This window comes from Archocentrus centrarchus, chromosome 9 (assembly GCF_007364275.1).
Source record: "Archocentrus centrarchus isolate MPI-CPG fArcCen1 chromosome 9, fArcCen1, whole genome shotgun sequence".
Classification (NCBI taxonomy): Eukaryota; Metazoa; Chordata; class Actinopteri; order Cichliformes; family Cichlidae; genus Archocentrus; species Archocentrus centrarchus.
Genome location: NC_044354.1, coordinates 10950529 through 10956685, shown reverse-complemented (window position 1 = coordinate 10956685; position 6157 = coordinate 10950529). Strand labels below are relative to the sequence as shown.

The following is a 6157-nucleotide window of genomic DNA, read 5'->3' as shown; positions in this document are numbered from 1 at the left end:
AAAAGGACCAAATGCAACAAGAAATACATATCCCACAAAAAAAATATTTATTTATTTATTTGTAGGTGCAAAAATTGCAGGTGCTGACAGGTAAGAGAGAGCTAACAAGTCATTACCATTCAATCTGGTCTTCTCACTCAGTGAGCTACCATGCAAACAGCTCTCCCAGCCCACACAGAACAATTTTCAGCCCCCATCACAAACATTCCTCTCCATGTTCAGGGTGTGAACTCGGTCTATTGTCCTCTTAGCAAGAATAATGGACAGAAAATATTTTGAGACTGCTAGCATCAAAATAATCCTTTAATATAATTGTTTTATATTTTTGTTAGCTGCAGGAGAATATTAAAATGAGGGATTGCTGCGTTTCCTGTTTTACTGCCTGCTGCTTGCTTATGCACATCATTTGCATCATAGTCACACTTTTGTCACCTCTTAATGATCCAGTGTGAAATAAGTCTTCCTCTTACCTGCAGACAAGAAAAAAAAAAAAAAAAAAAACAGTCTCTGACATGCTAAACTTTCCCCTCACAAATTTCAACAACTTGCATAGTTAACGCAACTTTTTTGTGTTTTGTCCTTAGTTTTTAAAGCCAGGTTTTTTTCTTTACAAAAGTGCTAAAGAGCTTTAATAAGAGTAAACAAAAAAACAAAAAAAATAATCACAATACATTTTCTGATTTGCTGTATAGATACTGTAAGACCACAGGAGACTGAAAAAAGTCGTGTTTTTAACAATGCAATCAAGAGATTATTAACAACTGACCTGTTTTACACATTTTTTGTATTGTTTCTTGTGATTGTGTAGTCAAAGTGACATCAGCTTTCACAGGATCATCACATGACTCCTCAGCCTAAATGTAGAGAATTAACCAAGCAAAATTTATGGGAAACTGTGTCTTAAAATGCAGGAACCAGCCCTTCCCAGCTTTCTTAAAACTGATGACAAATAAGTAAAGAGATGCATTAATAACATGATTTATAAAAGTTATTACATAGATGTCTTAACACTAGTTTTACAAATAATGTATGACTGCATAATTTTAAAATGCAGTAAACTACCTGCTGTGGTGCTATTGTGTTATTCTTTATATATATAAAAATCCGCTCTGAAAGGGCCCCTCCAAAAAATGTGTCCATAGCTTTGGATAAAATAAATTAATACTGCACATCTCTGATAAATCACTATAGTAATTTAAGGGGAAAGAACTACCTTTGCAGACAGGTACAAGGGCCCAGACTATCATTAGCTATTTTGTCGCACATGATCATTCAAACAGCTTTCCCACCCCCACAGAAGGACAATGACTTCCAAACCACAGCCCAAATATCACTCTCTATGCCCAGTGTGATTTTAACACAGTACACGGTCCTCTTTTGGAGGGATCATTGACAGAAAGTATTTACAGAACACTGTCATAAAAACAGACCTACTGTTTGTATTTTCCCAAAACTGTAGGACCACACTAAAATGAGGATTTTTGCTTTTCACATTTTAGTGCATGTAGTTCAAGAAATAATCCCCATCTCCGCCTGTCTGGAGACCTTTCTCAGTGAAAGCCATTGCTGCATTTTGTCCTTTCATACACAGATCACAGATTTGTCTGATTTTTGGATTACTGTTAAAATCCTGTTTTTAAGAGTGTGCAACCAAGAGTATATTAATAAAACTGGTGTTAAGACAACAAACTTTGTGACATCATGTTGAATTTGAAATAAAGTGTAACTTAAAAATATTTAGAAGTCATTTCCAATGGATGGAATGATCTGCCAAATTAAAATATGCCTCTTTAGTTTATGTAGGTCCCCTCAGTCAGAAAACTATGGAAGCTTGTTTCCACTGGGGGAAAAAAAAATGCCATCCTTGTTACCAGAAGGCTGCAGCTTTACAACAATTTGACATGAACACATTGATTCCATACTTTTTATGGAGTTATCATTCGCTAGAAGGCATTCAAAGTTGAAGAACCTGACGTCACTTTGTTCATGTTTGTTATAAACTGTTAACTCACTGATGCTGTCACTACCCGATTTTGAGCCCCCATACATTTCCGCCATCTGCTTCTGGGTAACAAGCTTCCATAGAAATCAGTTTCCAGGATGATGCTGTTTTACAGCATAGAGCTGTGTTCACGAAAACCCCAACATCAGAATATCACTCTTGTTAACTCGGGGCAATGGTGAGAGCATGGAACAGAGAAGGCATTATTTGACATGACCACCTTTATTCTTCAACACAGCCTGAACTCTTTTAGGCATTGGTCTTCAGGAACAGTTCTCCTGGATTCTTGAAGGACATTCAAAGCTCTTCTTTGGATATTGGCTGCCTTTCGTTCCTCTCTCTGTCAACATGATCCCATGCTTCTTCGTTATTGCTTAAGTCTGGGCTCTGGGGAGGGAAAATCCAGGACTGATAGTGTTCCACTGTGTATTTTTCTTTCCAAGCATGTTTTTACTGTATTGGCAGTGTTTAGGACTTTTCTATGTTTGTAATTCCATCAATTGTGACAAGATCTTCAACACCACTCCTGACCTCCTCCATAATTTGAACAAAAATTTCAAATTTAGATTCATCACTACATAAAACCCATTGTTCAGTCCATTTATTTTTTGAATGAGTCATAGTTCATTGTTAAGTGTGTTAACACATTTTGAATGCAATGGGTATCACTTTAGCATTGTTTTTCAACATGCATGACTCTGCTCTAAAATAATAATAATAAAAAACCTCCATAATGCTAAATGAGATCATTTAACATTAGATTCAGTGTCTTTAGATTCTTAATTATTTTATGATTTTTAGTTGACAGTTGTTATTGTTTAGTTTGGTCTGGTTAGTACAAAACAACTTACAGGGCGTAAAATAATTATTGAATTTGTAAGTTTGCTCACATACAGAGAAATGAATGGATAATGGATTGAAATGCACCCAAAAGGTCCCCCTGCTCAAGAAGGCTCATGCACAGGCCCATCTTCAGTTTGCCAGTGAACATCTAAATAATTTAGAGAAAGCTTGGGAGGAAGTGCTGTGGTCAGATGAAACCAAACGAGGGGGGACGAGCACGGAGGTGGAACGTTTATGCTTTAGGGCAGTTTTTTCTGCAGGTGCAGGATGACTTCACTGCATGGGCCGCGCCATGCCCTTAGATTTAGAGAGTTTCTGTAAAGAGGAGTGGGTCAAAATCCCTCCTGAGATGTGATCAAACTCAGTGACCAACTACAAGAAATGTCTTATGGCTCTGCTTGCCAAGACAAGTATATTAGGCTACCTTTATGGTGAAAAATGGTAAAAAGGTAGCTAGTGTAATAAAGTGTTTCTAAAACACCAGGGAAGTAAATAGTGATGCACATATACTCGTACAGCAGACAATCCATTTGCTATATTATGAAACCAACTAATACATTATTTTTTCACCATTCTCGGCTGTTTTTAGGGAATATATTATGCATGAAAAGTTTTGAATTTCACTCTTCTGTGTCCTGAAGTAACATTTTGGACAGCCAAGATTTGAAATTGGCAGCGATAACACCCACATATATACAGTATAAGCAGTTTTACAACTCCCAGATACCACATTTGTATATGTATTCATTGCAGTATGACATGATAAGTCTCTATACAATCCTCAACTTCTAGGACACCAATGATAGAGGAATTACAGTTAGGGATCAATCTTCTGCCAAAAATCAGGATTGATATGTAGGTCTGAGTGTTCACTGCCCATCTGGTGCAAGATTTTACTCTTTCAAAGCAGTGATTATCAAAAATACATAAACTGGCATGTAGGGATGCAATCATCTGAGTGCTGGTCAAGGTCTCACTTTGTCTGTTTGCTCAGCAGCTGTCAAATATTTTCCAACGATAGACATTTAAGCTTTATCCGAAGGTCTTACTTTACTGGAGAGTCCTCTATAAAAATAAGAATCCATTTTACCGATTATTTCATGACACTGAAATATATTAACAGAAAGTTGAGTCAACTCTTTTTTTTAAATGGTTTTCCTGAATTAGTTATATCAAATTATGCAGACCGCTAAATGTTTTCTAGCAAGGTGTAAAATTTGCCAGAGAGTGATTGAAAGTTTGTGGTTACACAGTGATTTAAAATTCAGGAGTCTGGGTGTAAATGCCACAGAGTGCCAAAATACAAGGCATGCTTGCATTTATTGGCTGAATAAAAGGTGTATGCATTGTAATCAAAATTCAAGTCTTTACCCTTTATATATATATATATATATATATATATATGAAAAGGAATGAAAAATAAGATGAGTTAATGCTGTCAAAGGTTTATTTTTCTTGGTGGTCATTTCTTTAATATTGTGATATACAGAGCACATTTTGTAAGTATTTCATTTTAAAGTAAAACACTGGACATTACATGATTGAAATCTTTCATTTTATTTTTATCCATCCATCCATTTTCTTCCACTTGTCTAATTCAGGGGGGCGTCTGGGCTGGAGCCTATCCCAGCTGTCATAGGGCGAGAGGCGGGATACCTTTGCATTTTTGTACTACTTCTAAAATGCTGAACAAGGGTTGTTCCCCTTCAAAGTGAGTTGTTATATAAACATTTAATAATGAATCAATAGCATGAAACAAAGAGGTGGGAGAGCAACGTTCACAGCCTTAGTATCACTGTCAGTTTAATCCCCCATTCCTTGAATGCATACAAAATAATGATTCCAGTAGTAGCCTGTGGCTCCCAACGCTCATAATCTCTAATCCACGGTCTGGGGCAGATTAAAAGGAACCCAGGGGGTTTCATCCTTCCAGCGAGGCAAGGGGAGGATAAATGAGTGATAGTAAGTGTGGACAGAGTAGATGGACAAAAGGATGGTGGGGACAGCTGTATAGGAAAACAAAATCCAGAATGGAGAGAGCAATGAAACCAATCTGGATACAAGAAAAGGTATGAAAGACAACTCCCAGGATGTGGTAAGAAAAATGATCTGAGAGGAAAAGATAGAATCCAGTTAAAACAATACACCACAGCAGGGCAAAGTTAATGAACATGTTTTGTTTTTTTTTTTAATGTAAAAAGTGTCCAGTTGGTGAGACAGACAGCCTCATATAACACAGTAACTGGGATCCCCATCAGCACCTTTGTTGAAAAGCGGGAAGCTATCAATGGCTGAATGAAGTGCCCGTGGCAGAGCAGATTACCCCACTCCTCGTCTGTCTGTCTCTCCGTTAGACTCCCCTCTGCATCCCCCGCCCTCACTGATATTCACATTCCATCTCTGTCTTTCACCAAGGTAATTCCAGACAGTAGATGCGCGCCCTGGCTGGCAACTGCTACCGCTCACAGTTGCTGCTGCTTCTTTCTCTTTTTCTCTCTCCTGGGTCTCCTCCCCCTCTCTCTCCCCTTCAACCCCACCCCTCTCTCTCTCTCTCTCTCTCTCCCCCCCGCCCCCCTCGCGGGCGCAGCACACCTCCTCTTTACCAGCCACCGCGCGTTCTGCTGGGGCCGACGCTAACACCCGCATACGGAGTGCGGACCGCGGGAGTGTCGTTGCGGGCACCCTCGGTTAATTTTTCTCCTGATAGCCCAGCCTACATTTTCCCCCTCCTGACGAAGACAATAATAGTGGCTTTGGAGCTCTCTGTACTATATGTGTTAGAGCCCCCTCTCTCTCATCTCTTCAGGAAGCTACAGACAATTTCGGAATATGGTACCTCTCCGTGGTAATGCCATGTGACAAGGCTTTTCATCATTTCTTTCCCCTCCAACAAAAGTCGCTGCTGGGTTTTGTCAAGGTGCTCTGCCTATTGTGGTATTTAAACAGTGGCTAAGTGAAGGAAAAATAAAAAGCCCCTGGGATAAATGGAAGTTTTGGCCATTGGCTTGCTCCGTTGAGGCTGCTGCTGTTGCTGGTGGTTTGGTGATTGGTGCAGGGGGAAACTGCGTCGCCAGGTCTGAGAGGCTGGGGATCTCGAGTCATTATAACAGAACCTGCTTTTCAAGATAACAAGGTTTCCTCTCACGTTATCAAATGATTACATATTTATTTCTTTAAATGAGCTGCCACAACCTCCAGCCCGTCAGCTCGTCTTAACGCGTCGGCGTTTGGATGCGGTTTGTTTTCTCCACGGCTCAACGTCTCTACTCGTTCAGAACATGATTTAATGTTTCGAGGAATTTCAACAGGGTA

General features: G+C 39.3%; 1 protein-coding gene across 1 annotated transcript in view; it reads left to right on the top strand.

Moving 5' to 3' along the window:
• Window positions 1-5823: 5823 nt before the first annotated feature.
• The window catches only part of grid2 (glutamate receptor, ionotropic, delta 2), a 540691-nt gene continuing 540357 nt past the window's right edge, over window positions 5824-6157 (top strand). The window contains exon 1 of the mRNA XM_030736912.1: window positions 5824-6157. This exon is cut by the window's right edge and continues 308 nt beyond it. The gene's annotated coding sequence lies outside the window, so the exon portion shown is untranslated.